The sequence below is a fragment of the Sinohyriopsis cumingii genome, chromosome 1, assembly GCF_028554795.1.
Source record: "Sinohyriopsis cumingii isolate HCF-2022 chromosome 1, ASM2855479v2, whole genome shotgun sequence".
NCBI classification, from domain to species: domain Eukaryota; kingdom Metazoa; phylum Mollusca; class Bivalvia; order Unionida; family Unionidae; genus Sinohyriopsis; species Sinohyriopsis cumingii.
This window is the reverse complement of record NC_142961.1, coordinates 186,594,984-186,613,376: the sequence shown is the minus strand read 5'-3', so window position 1 is coordinate 186,613,376 and position 18,393 is coordinate 186,594,984. Positions and strand designations below refer to the sequence as shown.

Below are 18,393 nucleotides of genomic sequence, written 5' to 3'. Positions count from 1 at the left end.
TATTATTATTGTTATTATTATTATTATTATTATTATTATTATTATTAATGTTTTAGTCTAGTAGTCTAGAATATTACTGAGCACTTTGTAATTTCAGTTAATAATAATTTGAATAAATAAATCGACACAGACTAACAACTGAACACAACAGTAAGACTGATTCTGCTTCAGATGTTAACGCAAGAATTGGTAATTTGCAAGTAAACAACATTATATGAAAGCTAAGACACAATAATAGAGCCAGAGTGAAGGTCAGTTTCCTTTTAAAAACATTCAAAGCTGTGAACAAATTTATGAATTTCCAAATGAAAATATAATATCCTACATTCAGATAGAAGTAAACATGTTGACGTCCATCGATAATGAACTGAGAATTTAATCTATGCTCATATAGAAATATTAGCAATGTATTACATTGTTTACTAAATAAATGTCACTGGTCATTAACTTGATTTTTGACCGCTGTCAAGTACAAAATAAAGATATACAAAACATAAAGTCATTGAGAAAATCCAACAAATAATACAAACAAACATACATAAAAATATTGAATGTATTGTATTGTCTGTGCGGCAAATCGTAAATGGGAGATGATGCCATGAATAACAAAATGAATTGTGCTGACATCAAGTTTTGTAGACACGGATCTCTGTACCAGCCAGGTCGACACATTTTATTTTCAGACTACTTAACAGTGAGGATCTATGGCCTTTCGGACTATCGGCCACATCTTTTTTTATGTAAAAAAAAATATTTACAAAAAATGGACAACCTCACCCTAGCAGTTTTTCCCCCATTTCCGTATGTTTTCACCCGTTCCTCAGCATGGAGTGTGATACAGACTTGTAATGTCCCGTAGAGTCAATGTAGTATAAAATGCTCACACTTTCATCAGCAAAATCATCCTGAAACCTGCCATTTACAACGTGTGTTCCAAATGTACAACACGTTTGCATTTACCGAAATTGTTCTATCAAAATCGTGATATTGTCACTTTCACACAGGACATCACCAAAAAGAACATCTAAGTCTGAGAAATCTCTAATTCTTGCAATAAAATCACCTGTCAAAAACAGTTGTGAATACGAAAAGATCTCTCTCTCTCTCTCTCTCTCTTGGTCAACTTGACACCGTGGTTCTCTGCACTTTACTCATATACAGAAGATAATTCTGGAGAAATATCATCTTCATTAGTCAAGAGGGTACCGCTGCGCTGGCCTAGTGGTTAGAGCGTCCCCCTCGGATGCGGGAGATCGCTGGTTCGAACCCCGGCCGAGTCATACCAAAACCTTATAAAAATGGTAATAACAGCTGCTCGCTAGGCGCTCAGTATTAAGAGGTTAGTATTAGGACTGGTCGGCCTGGTGTCAGGATAATGTGACTGGGCGGGACATCATGCTATATATCTGCGACATGATGCCCCAGTGCTAGACATCACTATAAACTGCCACACTGCAGATATCGTAGCGATATGACTGAAAAATTGTTAAAGCTACGTCAAAAATCCAAATATCACACACACACACACACACACACACTGGTTAAGAGTCGTCGGTCCACTTCGTTCCACGTAAACCCTTGGAGAGTGTAGTTAACGGAAACAGTATTTTGACTAATGAAATGATGAAAGGGTTTAATTTCAGCTAGCCACCCCCGATAAAAAAAATGATACACGACCAAGAAAATTGTACCAGCCAACCAAAAGGCAAACCCAACTAATTTTCACTGCTTGTATCTTCGCCTTTCTTTTCACACGTTACACAAATACACCAATTCATATTCTGCAAAGTGAAAGGTATGTGCCGATTTTGTTCTGAATTTGTGTCCAAACAAAGTAAACACGACAATCGACAATCTAACACATAACCTAGATGACGCTTCCTCATTCTACACAGAAGACAAACTGAATATCAGATGGTTTGATATCGACGACATGAAAGTGTCCTTGCAGCTGAAAAACTACATGACCTCTAAGACTTACTTTGATATTGGCTTCTCCATGTCAAGTACTCGAAAGTAGCGTTGCAAACGTTGTCATTTGTGATTGGTCACACAAAATCTCAAGCTCAGCAGGTAGATAATATCCATGCCAGAATAACAAACTGCCAAAATTCTCTCTCTCTCTCTCTCTCTCTCTCTGTCTCTCTCTTGAATAAAATATAAACCTAAAGTAAGACATTCCGCTATAAGAATAGGCCAGACAGTTTATAATCAATGTAAAATGGCTATTCAACATAGATCAGTCCCGATTTTACCTATGACACAAAGTTATCCACATAAATTATGTCGCTTACCTCGGTAGCAGGCATATAGCAAGACGTTTTGAGGAATCAACGGATCGAATGGATGGATGTAAGAAAGGGAAGAAAGATGTGTGTTTGTTATGTTTCTCATACAATAAATGATTGAAACATGAAACACTTACATTTCCCACCTCTTGACTTCAGTACCAAAACTTGCCAGTTCCCCGTGTGATATGTGAACCTCGCTGAGGATGGGATATTACAGATGTTGGCTGTATTCACTATGTTCAAATGGCACCTGAGCGCTCCACGGGTGAATTACAAGTACATGGATTGTGCATGCTTTACGACCACACCTATTGTTACATTATCTACTGAAATGCGTATTAGCGTAGGTAACTTATTTTCTTAAACTTTACATCACGATCTCTATCTTCCCTAAGGGTATTATTCAGGCGTGACAAATTGTTCAGGTTATATTATTCGATATAATTGTACTTAATAGGCAGGGTCTGTCTGAACAAATGTGATGAGTTCCTACTTGACACCAAATATTTCCATCAATTTCATACCCCCCCCCCCCATTTTATATTTTTAATATTACAAAATAATTCAACCTATGTATCAAGAGAATTAAATGTAAATATAACCCGGAAAGTTGACAAAGTAGAGAACTGGCAAAGCTGAAGTCAATGGTCCTTCTACTCATATATCGTTTAATCACTAGATAATATAAACATATTATTTAGAGTCACTTATCATATACATAATAATACCAATTGACTCATACGAATTATTTTGCCACTATAATCAATAAAAAATAAAATGCCAATCACTTTAACATGGATGGAATAATTACACATAGACATACGTGTATACAGACAAACAAATACATACACACAGCAGTTGGAATTCCTTACATTGTATTGTTTCTGCTGTGATCGTTTGAATCATATGACAAAGAAACATAGTATAATAAAAATTATTATTATGGACCTAGATGAGTAATCATTATGGAAAAAAATATTCCGATTGTCAAAGACCTTTTTGCCAAAAATAGCTCCAATGTACATACGTTTCAGTCCCATGTACTGCCGAATCGGAACTTTAATAGAATTTACAAATCTCGAGGCGATGCGTAACCAGATTATTTTTCCTCTTCGAATACAAAAAGAAGAAAGAGAGACTGAATTTCAAATTAGATTAAACGAATTAGAACTGGCAAGTGGAAAGCACTCCACCACTTGGGGTTTTCAGAAATATCAAGTTAGTTTCCCCTTTTCAGGAAAATGAATTAGATTATTATTTGTTGCACTTTTTTAAAAATATAACCGAGAACTGGCCAAGAGAGCACTTGACTTTATTATTACAGAATGTACTTACTGACAAAGTTCGTGAAGTTTTTACTTCACTGTCAGTACAAGCAAGTACTGACTATGGCTTGGTCAAAGAATGTCTCTAAAAAGGTTATGAGTTAGTACCTGAGGCGTATCGACAGCGATTTAGGAATTGTAAAAATAGAAAATAGCCAGAATCATGTTGATGTTGCTAGGAAAAAGACCAACTATTTGGTCGGTGGTGTGCATCTAAAAAGATTGATAAAGATTATTACAAACTTAGGCAACTCATACTAGCCGAAGAGTTCAAAAACTGCGTCCATAGTGAGGTCAGAATTATATTTTGATGAGCACAAGCAAGATACTTTAGAAAAAGTTGCTCGTACAGCTGACGATTATTCCTTGGCTAACAACGTTCAATTGTCGATAAGTTTTTCTCTCAGCAGATGTTTAATAAAAAACCAAATCAGTCTTACTCTGGTACTTACAAATTTGAATCTGATACAATTAGGGACAAAGGAGCTTCTCATGGACTTTTATTATCAGGTACGTTGCCTTTGTCTTAGAAGTAGTCTTCTTAGCAAGTATTCTTGTTTAGGGAGTAGAGTGCGGTGTTATTCTAATTCCTCTCCATAATGATAATTTAACATCAGACTTAGTTTTAGGGCCAGTGACTGTTAGTGCTGTGATTCTTTAACGATGAATCTCTTAAATTATGTCTTTGATTGTGAAATGGCTACGAACAATCTTCCGATAATGAGGCAGGTCAAAACTACAAAAGGTAAGAATTTTCAACCTCATGATAAAGTTCTGTCTGTCTGTCCGTCTTGCCTATACTTCAAAATCCTCTTCAAGTTAGACCTTATGGTCCTTGTAGTGTTACAAAGAAGGTGATTTAAATTATATCAACACTCCTGGGAGGCGTAAACAGAAATAACACAGTCACCAATTGTATAAGTATTTGCAAGGAGTATGTTGATCGAGATGACTTTGTATATCATTCAATAAGTTTAGTTGTTCCTTGTCCCATGCAATGTCAATTTAAATGATGACGTACAACCGGAGTGTAATGAATTTGGTTCAACCAGTCTTCAAAATTGTGAAATATTTAAAAATCTGGATAATAAACTTACACATCTACAGTCACAGGAGTAGGATGTGTTAAATCAGCTCATACGTGAATGTGTGTACTTGTTCCCAGATGTACCAACTTGAACACAACAAAAGTCTACCAAGATGTTGAAATTCTAGATTCTAAACCTGTAAAACAACACCCTTACAGGAACCTTTACAGGATGAATCCTCTTTTACGCAGGAATGTTTGATGAAGGGAGTTGAATATTTGTTGGGGAATGACCTTACTGTACCAAGCAAATGTAACTGACGTTGAAAACTTTGAGCGACATTTAATTGATAGTGAACCGAAAGTGTATAGAACACATACGTCATAATGATGATGAAGTTTGTTTTTCGCGCCAGTGTCCTCTGATGATCATAAGTCAAAAACTAAAAGAATGGACAGTTAAAGGTTATGTCTCCGTTTTGGTAATTACACCATGTGTTGATATTTGACTTCAAGGGCCAAGCAAAACTGCAGGGTGTAACTGATAGCAGTGCACAAATTAAATTGTTGTAAATACAAATAGGTAAATGTATTATCGACCTGCTCTAGGAAAAACAAATAATATATTTTAGCTTCCAATACGTCACCAAAAATGTACAACCTGACCTATTAAATATGTGGTTGTAAAATTGAATTTACCCACTTTAACATCAGTGAGTTGAATTTACCCACTTTAACGTCAGTGAGTTGAATTTACCCACTTTAACATCAGTGAGTTGAATTTACCCACTTTAACATCAGTGACAGCAGCAGGGGGGGCGAGTCGGACAACTTTTTCGACAAATTTCGATTAAGGCCTCAAAACGACAAATAGAGCCTTCCTTCGAAATCTCACTTTTCGAACAAAAAAAAAATAAAGTCTCCGTTTGGCAAATGGAGCCTTAGCGTTTTTTGCTCGAAAACGCTATATTTCGCCACAACATCTCGTTGGTGTTTTCCCGTGGTAATCATCGGGCGTCCCGCGTCGATGTCATCGCCCCCCCTGCTGCTAAGTGGTTATTTACAATGAAAATTATTTACAACTAACCGAATATTTGGTCAAGTCCGATACGATATCGTGTCCGAGGATCATGTAAATTTATCGTTACAAATCCATGTGGGGTCGACTGAGCATGACTAAAAAAGTTTCGAAAAACATTAAAGTCCATGTCACCGCCGCACCATGTCTGCCAAATATTTCGTAGCGTGTGTGTATCAACGCCGTTGAACACAGCAAGAATATTACAGTTGTCTCTAATTACTTTTGGAATCTGAGTGTATCGTTGAGTGACATATATCACGTCAGTGTTTTTATGCCTGCCTCTGGAAAATATCCTAGCTGGGTTTTTTTGATTGTCTAACATAACATCATCGTACACGACTAGATTGTTAACGTCGCCATCAATATCATCAATACCCGGTGCATCATTGATATCCGTAATAAACTCAATAACATTTTTTTTAGCGATCGCTGATGCATTCTCGTTGAAATCTTTCAACACCTCGTAGCATCGTTGATCATCTACGCTAGGAGCAACCAAATACAACTTATCCCACTTCATCCATCTCATTATTAAATTGAGTAACAATTGCGTCTTGCCGGATCCAGATGGTCCGATGATAATCATCCGGATCGAGTTTGGTAACGCTGCAACATGCTTAACTGGTTCTCTTGTTTTAGTCGCCGAAAAATCAATTATATTCATATCTCTATACATAAATTATGGATCTATATTGTGTGAAGTGTAGAGTGCGTACTGGCACAAATGATATGACAACCGCTACAACAAGAAATAACAGATCGGCGCTTACTGGTAAGTGTGTACAATGCGGTACAAAGAAATTTAGATTTATTTCTATTAGACCCGGAGATGTTTTAAAAAAAAGCGAGGAGGTGACATCGCAGCCAAATTGGCAAAACTCCCCGGAACACCGTGGGCAAAGTATCCAGGAGAAAAACACCTCCCAGGATATAACTACTGTGGCCCCGGAACACGATTAGATATTAGACTCGATGATCAAAATCAGCCCAAACCCGGTGAGTATCCAATAAACGCTATCGATAAGGCGTGTCATGCTCATGATGTTGCTTACTACAAAAGTAGCGATCTGCAACAGCGTCATATCGCGGATGTAAAATTAATTCACGCATTAAATGCTATTCCTGATCAATCCGTCAAAGAAAAATTAGCCTCATGGTTGGTAAAATCGGCTATGAAAGGTAAATTAATGATTGGAAGCGGAGCTTCTGGCGCTGGTAATTGAAAACGATAGCGTTTATAATAACAACATGGATTCCATCTATTATTCTCCGAGAGGATACTGGAAGGGGAAGGCCGCAATTGGTAAGCTTGCAAGCGCTGCAAAGGTAACAAAGGCCACTGCGGCTAATTGGTTATCCAAACAGGCTATATGGCAAATCTATCTACCACCGCCTAAACAAATCAACTTCTCGCGCTTTGATGTCAGCGTACCTAATGAAGTTCATCAGGCTGATATACTATTTCTGCCGCATGACAACGGTTACAAATACGTGCTAACCGTAGTTGATGTTGCGAGTCGATACAAACAAGCGGAGCCGTTAAAAACAAAGTCAGCAACTGAAGTAGCCGCTGCGTTTGAAAGAATTTATCGAAGAGGCCCTCTGCGCTGGCCAAATCTATTACAAGTTGATCCTGGTAGTGAATTTCGCGGCGCTGTTTTATCAACGCTGAAACATCATAGCGTCGCGATACGACGAGGTCATACTGCACTACATCGTGATCAGGCAATTGTTGAACGATTCAATCGGACTCTCGCTGAACGGTTATTTGGATATCAATACGCGAAGGAATTCATCCAAGAAAAACGATCTCGTGAATGGGTTAAAAGGTTGCCAGGTGTAATTGCAGCGTTAAATAACGAGATTACCCGAGCAATCAACATGAAGCCCAGCGACGCGATTAAATACGAGTATATACCCGGAAAATCAAAAATAAATAGCATTTCCAAGCCGATTCTTGGCGATGTCACTGTTAGATATCTATATGAACCAGGAGAGCTTGAAGGCGGTAAAAAAAGGGCTACCGATCCTATTTGGAGTGTTACCACACATAACATATCAACGATAACACGATCAACTGGTAGACCACCGATCTACAGACTGGATTCAACTGCTCCTCAGCGCGGATTTACACGCGAGCAACTACAAGTGATACCTAACGATACTCAATTGCCCCCACGTGGTCTTAACTAGCGCCGTTGCGTCTATTGCACTCAAGACAGGTCAACCTCACATTGTTTTTGACATGACCGAGACTGTTATCGATCCTATCCACGGTAAATTGGCGAGTGTCTTTATCCGAATAACGCCAACTCATTATACAATTGCAACTCGCGCAGTGATTATTCTGTTGTTGTCGTAGCGAGATTATTAATTCGGCATCAATATCAAAACGCCGCTGTTTTTTTTTATCCTGTTGGCGGTAACCCGAGAGTTTTCTATCAATGACGCTTGCATCGATGGTGACTTTGTCGCCGGTTTCGTCAGTGACTCCGTCACCGGCTCCGTCAATAACAATTCTTCGAAGCTGATTTATCCTTCGTACTCTGGACACTGCAAGATAGACTAGATTCGACCATTCGATGCGATTATCAACTATCCAAACAATTGTGTCCGTGATGGTTAGTCCCTGCGAGGAATGTATTGTTGTTGCGTATCCTAGCGTCCACGGGGATTTATCAGCACGTAGCGCGTCCTCGACGACGCTGATATCAACGAGCACAATATCATTCAGCACGAGAATTTGTTTTTTTGTCCCCGACGCTGTCGGGCCCGGGATTTCAACTTCAATGTTCTGCCGCCGTGTATCCGCGGGTCTATAACATAATGGCACTGGACGCGTTGGAAACTTTTCCTTATGCAACGCAAACAACTTCCGCTGAAGTGTGTCTCTGACTATCTTTCTACTCGCTACAATCAAATCGTTTGGTCTCCATGTTTCCCAGAATTCATTCAACGGCGTTTCCGGAATTACCTCGCGGATTATTTCACACTGAATTCTATCCGGCTGTAATCTGATTAGTTTTTTAACCTCGCGCAGTTGTTCATCAAGTGCTCGGTAATCAGTATCGGTTTCTTCATAATAGTCCACAAAACCCTTTAACCAATCATGTGGACCCTCGCCGACAAATGGTGGTGGTTGACCATGGTCACCACACATGATCACCGCTGTATTCGCGCGCAGCAACCATTCAAGAAACATTTGTAAAGTATCTAACGAAACAGTACATATCTCATCCCAGATGATAATATCGGGAATAAATTTTTCACCCATTCGATCAGGGGTCCACTCACCGCCGCTGTATCGAAAAAAGCTGTGATAAGTAACGGCGTCAACATTTCGTTGTTTTATCTCTCGCGCTAGTCTATGGGTCGGTGTAAGCACGATTATACTTGCCCGCGTTCGAAATAATTCAATTGCCCGAGTCGTCTTTCCTGACCCGCCACAGCCGCTTAAATAAACCGTCTTGTGTCTACAAATTGGATCAGAACACGGTGGTGCATTAGACCATTCTGACAATTTATCACCGCGTAGGTAATTGTTCTCAACGGTGACATCTGCTGATGGTGAATAATCGCGTCGTATTTCATTTTTAATTCTCCATGTACCCCAACTCTCGTCCGGACTAGTAAACTCGGCTACGTTTCCCTTATACGCTACGTCAATATAAAATGAATCAACGGCTACTCTAACCGCGGTATCGGGGAATCTATTTATCATCGAGAATAAATTGATAGCGGCGTAACCCAGCATAGATGCCCTCAAATGTGGATATGCCGGGCTGTCTCCATCGCTGTAGGTAACAACTGTACCCAACCTCGTTCCATTGGACAAGAAAGCTGTTTTGCAGTTCACGTATCTATTTTTTGCCACTGCGTCCTTGATTACGAAATCATATTCTGCGTCATCTATAATCAGCCGTGAGCAATATCGTTTGTAGTCGTGGTTTTTTCCACCTTGTGTGAACTTACCGATTATTCTTCTACCGAGATCTTTTGCCTCGCGGTTTCGTTGGTTAAATATCCTCCTGGACCATTCGATGATATATTCCTCGTCGGCATCAATGTTTCTTCTGGACTCGTCAATTATGCTATCTAGACGCTCCGGTTCTGGTAACCAGACTTCAGTCTGTGCCCGGTATGATATAATCGCGTCACTGACAATCAACGAAACTAGCATGCTACAATCAATCATATACCGTAGCAGCGCTATTGGCAGCCACTTCTTTTCAGCCATGTGTCTACCGATCCAAATATAGCAACAGCGATGAAGTCCTGCCGCGAACTCAAATGATACTATGCGAGCGAATCCGGTTAAATCAAAATCAGGCAGTGGTCCATTAATAGCAACACGAGTCATTTCATGTCTGGGGTGTCCAAATCGTTTGAAATACTCAGCGGCGGATCCATACCCGAGAAAACTCGCTGGATAACAGGCAACCATATCAACGGAAATCATAGCGTCGCGGCTGTATTCAGTGTTCCATAGTCCACCGTGATAGTATTCCAAACAACTGGATTGTACATCCGGTAGAAATTCCTTGCGCGTTGGTCTCCACGCATTTTTCCTTGCTGCAACATGAGCTACAACCGATGGAATCGTAAAACAATTTGTTAGCAGTTGTTCATCATGCTCCTCAAATTCTATGGCGGTTTTTTTCATCCTGTTGTGAAATGCTTCAGTGCGATATAATTCGCCGTTTGGTCTTACAAACTGATCAAAGGTATCCGCATCGTTTTCAGCGCTGCGAAGTAACCACACTGATACAGGGTCGTTTTTACACAAGTAGGCAATAGCATCAAATAGTTTCCTCTCCGCGAGAAAACCATCCCTGGAGAATTGTTCTCCCAGGAATTCTTCGGGTATATACTTTACTGTTCTATCCCGTGGAAATATTGTGATCGCGGGCGTCCATGCGTGTTCGTTATGATCAATAATTTTGATTGGGGCTCCCTTCGATTTATACTTCGATTCGTATAATACTTCACCGGTTATCGTTGTAACGGTTATTGGAAATCTCAACGACGTTTCTAATCTCGCTATGTCGCTGATGGTTGCTCCACGCTCTTTTACGGTTAGTTCCCACTGGTTGATTTTGCTACGTCGTAAATCAGTCAATTTGTTTCCTCGACATGCATTTGTAAAATGCTCTATTATTCGTTCTGCTACACAATTTATCCCAGTTGACTGTTTCATTGGTTTCAGTTTTCCGATATCAGGTTTCTTATTTAACGGGTATATTCCATAAACAACTGCTGTTTCAGGATACGCTCGTTCATAGTATGGTTTGTCAATTCCGGTTAACAACCCCGGCTTGGAGTCGCGGCTGACAGTGACTGTTTTCTTGTCGCTGAAAACTGGTTCAAATTTATCACGTATGATCCAATCACCTGATTCCACCCGGACAATGAATTTTACTCTGAAGAAATACCTTTTACCGTCAAGTTGTGATATTATCGTTGCTGCGCGGTTGTCGTTCATGGTAGCATCAACAACACCATCAATTCGAAATGTTGACCAACTATGAGATGCACCATCACGCTTGAATTCATTGATACAATCGCGTATTTTACTCAACAGGGTTCTATCGTTTATTAACGCTTTTGGTGCGTCCTTGAGGACTCTATCGAGATTGAACTTAATATTTTTCCAGGGCTTAATTGCTGCTAATCTCTCGAACTCATCCATATAATTAAAACAAGTATTTAAATGAAAGAATATAGTATAATGAATCACTGCAAATGGTTGATGATTGGGTCGACAACCCCGTGCAATAAATCATGTAGAGGTGAATTCTGCGGGTATCATTTACAAAGCGTTCGTAATGGTTCTCTTGGCCCCCTCCCGTGCTTGGTTTGTCACGTCGGTGTAAGAGGAAAATCGCAGTTGTGTATTAATTGTGGCGGAAAGCGATACAGGGAACTAAAACGCTATTATGACAAGCGAATTAAAAACGCCGTCATTGACCCCACCGCCGATTTCGTCATTAAAACCCCCCAAGACTACGTTGAAAGATTCATAATTAAACCAAATAATAAATTAGACAAGTAGTATTATTATACAAATGGACCAAGAATTTCAGCCGCATCCCCTGGTCGTCAATTACGAGGCATCTCGCGACGGCATTGTTAGAAACCGCAAACTGAAGAAGCCGGTTGGTACCGTAAATAATCACGGGTATTTGATGTTTGGTGCCGGAAAAAAGAAGTATTATGTTCACAGGATTGTATTTGAAGCATTCAACGGATTAATCGAGAATGGGCTTGTGATTGATCATATTAATAATAATAAGACTGATAATTCTCTTACAAACCTGCAAGCCATCTCTCAGAGTCAGAATGTCAAAAAAGGCCAAACTGGTAAATACTCAAAGAAAGCAAAACCCGTAAAGTCATTTGATACAACAACTCACGAGGAAAAAATATTTCAGTCGATGAATGAGGCAGGAAAATATTTTGACATTTATATCGCCTCAATACGATTTGTTGCAGAAGGAATACAGAATTCAGCGATCTCAAAAAAGACCGGGCATATAATTCGATTTTCATATATAACAGAAATCAGCGAGTGATGAAGTCACCGGCGCCTATGGCGCTGACGAGGTCACGTCTAACGAATTATTAAACACCTTCGGAATTGATACACGGGGTTTCATTTTTCTTTTTATTTAAAAACAAGATGTTTTATAAGAATAATGAATATCGAAGACATCAATAATATATTAGCCGAGATTTCAAAATTAAAAAATCAAGGAATTGAATTATCTGATGGTCTCGACAGTGAAAAAATATTATCCGATTATGAGATTATTAACGAACAGTCGAAACGGGGGCGTTTTACCCTGGCCCGCGAGTATTTTTTTATAAAACGATTACAACATACGATTAATGAGAACCTGTACCACAATGACGCAAATGCATTCATTGGACTATTCACTGCCGTTGAAATAATACGAAAAAAACTCGGACGTGTTTATGAACGACGCCGGGAGATTTCTAGTAAGATCAAAAACATTAGAAGGATTATAGACGAAAACTCCGTGGAGCCCCCGATGGTACACTCGGCGGAAAATTAGAAAATTGCGGATCAATTTACAATAATGGTAGGTGAATCACTTACTACTCGGCTAGCCAGAGAGCGGCTAGCAGCGCTTAAAAAGTTCATACCGTTACGAGACAGAGTGAGAGAGAAACTTCAAACGCGACAACAAATGCAAACTGATTTTGCTGTTGGAAGTGAACAGTTATTTGCCCCGGTAACTAAAGCGACTAAGGATGTTACGGCGGTAACTGTACCCGTTCTTGGTGCGCTTGAAAAGATAGCGGCAGAGACAAAACAAACAAAAAGGTCTTTAGAAACACTCCCTGCAAAAATAGCGGCTGCTACAACACGGAGGCCACCACCACTCGCTATAACCGAACCACAAGAACCTTATGTTACAATGGCCGACGAGGAAGAATTAGGTGCTACTGCGAAAGAACCAGAAGAAGAAATACCCGAAGAAACACCAGAAGAAGAAATACCGGAAGAAAAAGAGGGGAATATACCCCGTATTGTACTCAAGAAGAGCACAATAGATGAAATTAGAGGCTTCAGCAACAGGGAAGAATTAATTAATTTTGCTGCCAACAATTTTGCTAAGAGCATACGAGATAAGAAGCATATCAATAGCGGTTACGAGAAAAATATAAAGTCGTTAAAGGACTGGGCAAGAATAGTGTATTTAGCGAGTAAACATAAAGATGCATTACCACATCGTAGTAAATCCGATTACGACGCATTCCACAAGGAAGTTAAGAGTATAACACCAAAAAAAGGAAAAGGATACTCTGTTGGTAAAGAATCCTACGGCGTTACCTGTCCTAATAGTGTTCTCAGTGATATATCACGGCTGGAAGTACTAATCGGAGGAAAACGAGCCGGAAATAACTCTCCGGAAATAATCAATGAGGCCGCTGATATTTGCAAGCGGTTATTTGCAGGCGGTATTATGGACATTAATGCATATCGAACGCTCATAGACGAGCTCGTGGATGATTAATTGGAAAACTGGTGTTTTTAATAAGGATGATCATACACTACAATCATGATAAACCAGTACTCGTCTACGTGGTAAACTCGCGATTGCCTGTTTACCGCGCGTACTATGGAGATGGTCTCGGTAGCACCATTGCGGGGTTATTTACAAGAATGGCTCCAAAAGTAGCGCCGTTAGCCAAACAATTAGGAATGAAGGCTATTGATGTTATTCGTGATAAGGGTATTAGTGCCATTGGAGATGTTGCCGGAAAGGCGCTTTCAGCCGCGCGGGACAAACTAATGTCATTGGTGAAATCTAAGAGATTCTCAAAAAGAAAACAGAAACCACCGGTAATGCCATCAACGACAGTGATGCCTGCAAATGTCAGTAAAGTAATAAATAACGCCGTGGAAGAAAAATTAGAGTCATTGGCGACGACTCAGTCGTTGGCGACTTCGCCATCCGCCGATGCGGCAACCAACGCGCTCATGAACGCGATAGCGGGGAGTGGTTTAAATTCAAAGAATTTACGACGAAAAAATCGCAATTGAAAACATCAACATGATAAATAATAGAATGTTTGCGCGTACCGCTGATCCCGCGTTTGATATGGACGCCCCAGTGCGCAGGGATGATTCTGTCCGTGATTATCAATATTATTCTTATTATGCAGCGCAACCCGACCTACGATCGCGAATTGAACTTCAAGTCCAAGATACCAGTAAATATTTTTTGCCGTGTGAAGCGTTTATCGAAATCGAGGGAGAACTCGTGACAAATGCCGCCGATAATGCACCATACGCAGATGACCATCGTGTTCGAGTTGGCTTCGTCAACAACGGTATCATGGCGTTATTTGAGAGCGCCAGATATCTTATTGACGGGCGAGAAATTGAATCAATAGAACGCGAGGTTGATGTTGCAACGACGATAATTGGGTTGGCGAGATACTCGGATGATTATACAAGATCGGCGGGCCCATCTATAATGTTCGCAAAGGACACCACTAATAACGCTGATCATATTCAGTATATCAACGTGCTAGCGAAGGAAAATATCGCAGGTGATCAGGCTGAAGCAGCCAATCCAGATCGCAGAGCAAAACCAGGCGCTGATTTCAATATTATAAAAAGTCTTAACGGTAATTACAATATGGGATTCGCAGCACGAGTAGGAATGTTGCAAGGACCACGCCGACAGTTTTCATGCGCGATTCCACTCCATCACATATTTGGATTCTGCAGAAATGTCAGAAAAGTTGTCTATGGGGCTAAGCATACAATCGCGCTGACGCGAAGGGGCGATGATAACAATGCAATATGGCATGCTGCTGGCGTCGCTGCCGGTAAAGTCATTTTAACTAAAATGGCATTGTGGATGCCGGTGCTGACTCCATCAGTTACCACGGAAGCACGATTGTTAGCATTTATGGAACAGGGAGGGAAATCGTTGTTGAGTTGGCTAGCGGTAACAACTGATGCTAAAGAGGATAACGTCGCCGATACGTTTACATGGCACTTGGCGTCAAAACAGGGTGTTTCAGCCCCGCGTCATATATTCATAGCGCTGCAGAATAGGGAACGATTGGGTAATCAAGAACGCAGCCATATGATATTTGATCAATTAGGAGTCAGGGATGTTTCGCTGAGAATAAACGGACAACAGGAACCATCCGAGGATATACAGCTTAATTACGACAACAACCATATCGCACGTGTGTATCATCGATTGCTGTCATATATGGGTCGTGATCAAAACGTCGACACTGGTTTGCAAATATCACAACTTGATTTTAAAAACCTGTATCCGATTTATTACTTTTCGTTGGAACATCTTGATTTAACGAGACAATCCGTCGTTGATATACACTTCAGAGCTCGTATAGCCCCGGGTGGTGTTAATTATAGAGCGGTTGCTGTCATTCTCAGCGATAAATCAATGCTGCTAGAAGGCGTTGGTGGACGAATGAGAATCGTTGATGCGCCAGTGGAAAACATGTAATTGAAAGCACAAAACGCGTTTACAATAAAATGTCGTATAGTGTCGTCAGTGTAGAGTTGACTGATGGTCAAGTCAAGAAATTACGATCAAAGTCGGCTAAACAATGCGGGACCACAATAACGCTGAAGCCGTCACAGATGGCAGGTGGTAATCATAAGATATCGTTGACGGCGCGTCAAATAAAACATTTCAATGACGCGATGAAGAATAAAAAGGGTGTTCAAATAGATTTTTCCGCCGCAGCAATTAAAAACATGGAAAAGACCGGTGGGATATTTCCGCTGTTAGCTGCGATTCCAGCGTTGATTGCCGCGGCCGCACCAGCAGTGGCTAAGGCGGCGGCGTTGGGGGCCGTTGGTACCGCGGCGGGAATGGCACTGAAAAAGGCAACCGGGAAAGGCTATAAAAAAAAACGACCCGTGGCCGGAAAGGGTCTAAGACTACCGGGAACCCCGTATTCATGGTACTCGGGAAAGGGTCTAAGACTACCGGGAACCGTTTATTAACTCGGGAGTCTATGACTCCTGAGTCAATGACTCCTATGTCTAATTTTGATTTAATAGACGCCGCAAACGCGTTAGCGATAAAAAACTTCAGAGGTGTTTTTATGAGGGATCAATTACCGGCGGCCCCAAGGAATACTGAAACAGGCATAATTAACCTCGATGGGTCCTCCGGAGCGGGAACTCATTGGGTTGCGTACGCGATTGATCCGCGTGCGATCGTCTATTTTGATTCATACGGGTTAGCCCCGCCGAAAGAGTTCATGCGGTATATCCGGGCGTGTTCATCCCGGGCGTGTTCATCCCGGGCGTGTTCAGCCCGGGTTTTTTATTCCACGCTGCCAACACAGCAGTTAAGTGACCCACCGATATGTGGCCGTGAGGTATTGAACGTACTCGCGGCGATTTCATCATCGCGAAAACCACCTCATGTGGTTGTAAACGAATACACTAGTGGGAAATTTAGAGACAATTACATTAGATAATAATGATTGATATTTGGGGACGACCGGTTTCGGCGCTGAAAGAATCCACGGAAACGGCCGCCGCCGACATAAAAAAACTAATTGAGGATGAAATCGCTGATACGTTGAATCTAACAAGTGTTGACCCGGGCGAAATAGTTGTATTTCAAGACCGCCAGGGTAAATTGAAATCCGGTAATGTGTCACTGAATGACGTTTTAATACGACAGCGTGATGCCGCCGAGGACACTATCGCGCTGTATACCAGCGACGGACGACTCAAACCGGGTGAATCCATCTTGACGATAAATGGAAAAATAAGTACACTTGGCGACAATTATATAACCATGTCAAATTCGTTAAAGGGTTTACGTAGTGAAATTAAATTATATGAAGAACGGATCGTGTTGACGCTAACGCATTTCGACGATGTGCGACACATTGTCGAAAGATTTTTTCGGGGATCCACGACGGCAGACGAGCCAAATCTTGTAAAAATAAAAAATACTATTTCGGATCTTATGGAGATGTCGGCCAATTTACCCCCGTTGCGAAAAAATGTTAACAGGATCGATGACAACTTTGATAAATTCTTTGGTAAAAAAAATACCAAGCCGGATGAGATTACAATAACTATAAATGATATCACTGCGTATGGACAGGAAATAAAAACAATCAAAACTGATGTTGCAACAAACAAAAGGAGTGTAGACGCGCATGAACGGGAAATAGAAATAATCGGCGCTAATGTTGCAACGATCATAAATAATGTAGACTCGCATGGACGGAAAATAGAAACAATCAAAACTGATGTTACAACGATCATAAATAATATGGACACGCATACACAGGAAATAGGAACAATCAAAACTGATATTGAAGCGAACAAAAAAAATATAGACGCGTATTGGCGGGGAATAGGATTAATCAAAACTGATGTTGCAGCGAACAAAAAGAGTATAGACGTGCATACATATGAAATAGGAACAATCAAACTTGATGTTGCAGCAAACAAAAAAAGTATGACCGAGAATACACGGGAAATAGAAACAATCAAAACTAATGTTGCAGCGAACAAGAATAATATAGACGCGCATTGGCAGGAAGTAGGAATAATCAGAACTGATGTTGAAGCGATTAAAGACGGGCTACCGAGAGTAGCAGAGCAATTCGAAAAAATAAAAATCCCTCATGAGAACATCATCAACACAGTATACACAATTCGGCATGGATCATTCGATTGGACTCCTACGCAGAATACAGTAAATATCACCGCAACTGTTAAGGGCATTTATCGATTGACACTGGTTTCAATGATGCAGTTTAATATATTATCGTCGAGTTCATCCGGGTTTAACAATACAATATCAACAATTATAGACAAGAACGCAACTGAACAGTTTACAATTTATGCCGTTGATAGAAATCTAGCCGGGGCAAACATCACATGGTATGTGGAATTTGTAGCGAATCTAAGTAATTAAAAACACTAGCTCTTTTAAAATAAAAATGACCACCAAGGAAGTTGAATCAGAGGTATCACCGACGTCACATCAATATCGATTCGATACCGCAAAAGAATTTTCCGCGAACTTGAAAACGCTTTCCGAACAATACCGTGTAAAAATAAAAAAATACCGTCGTAAAATAACCGCCATCGACGCGGTCGTGTACTCGGTG

The 18,393-nt window shown here is 40.6% G+C and overlaps 1 long non-coding RNA gene across 1 annotated transcript in view; it reads right to left on the bottom strand.

Moving 5' to 3' along the window:
- The window catches only part of LOC149808537 (uncharacterized), a 37,058-nt gene extending 34,495 nt beyond the window's left edge, over window positions 1–2,563 (bottom strand). Inside the window, exon 1 of the long non-coding RNA XR_016425351.1 lies at window positions 2,426–2,563. This is a non-coding gene — a long non-coding RNA (uncharacterized LOC149808537). The remainder of the gene's footprint in view (window positions 1–2,425) is intronic.
- Between the last annotated feature and the right edge of the window lie 15,830 nt (window positions 2,564–18,393).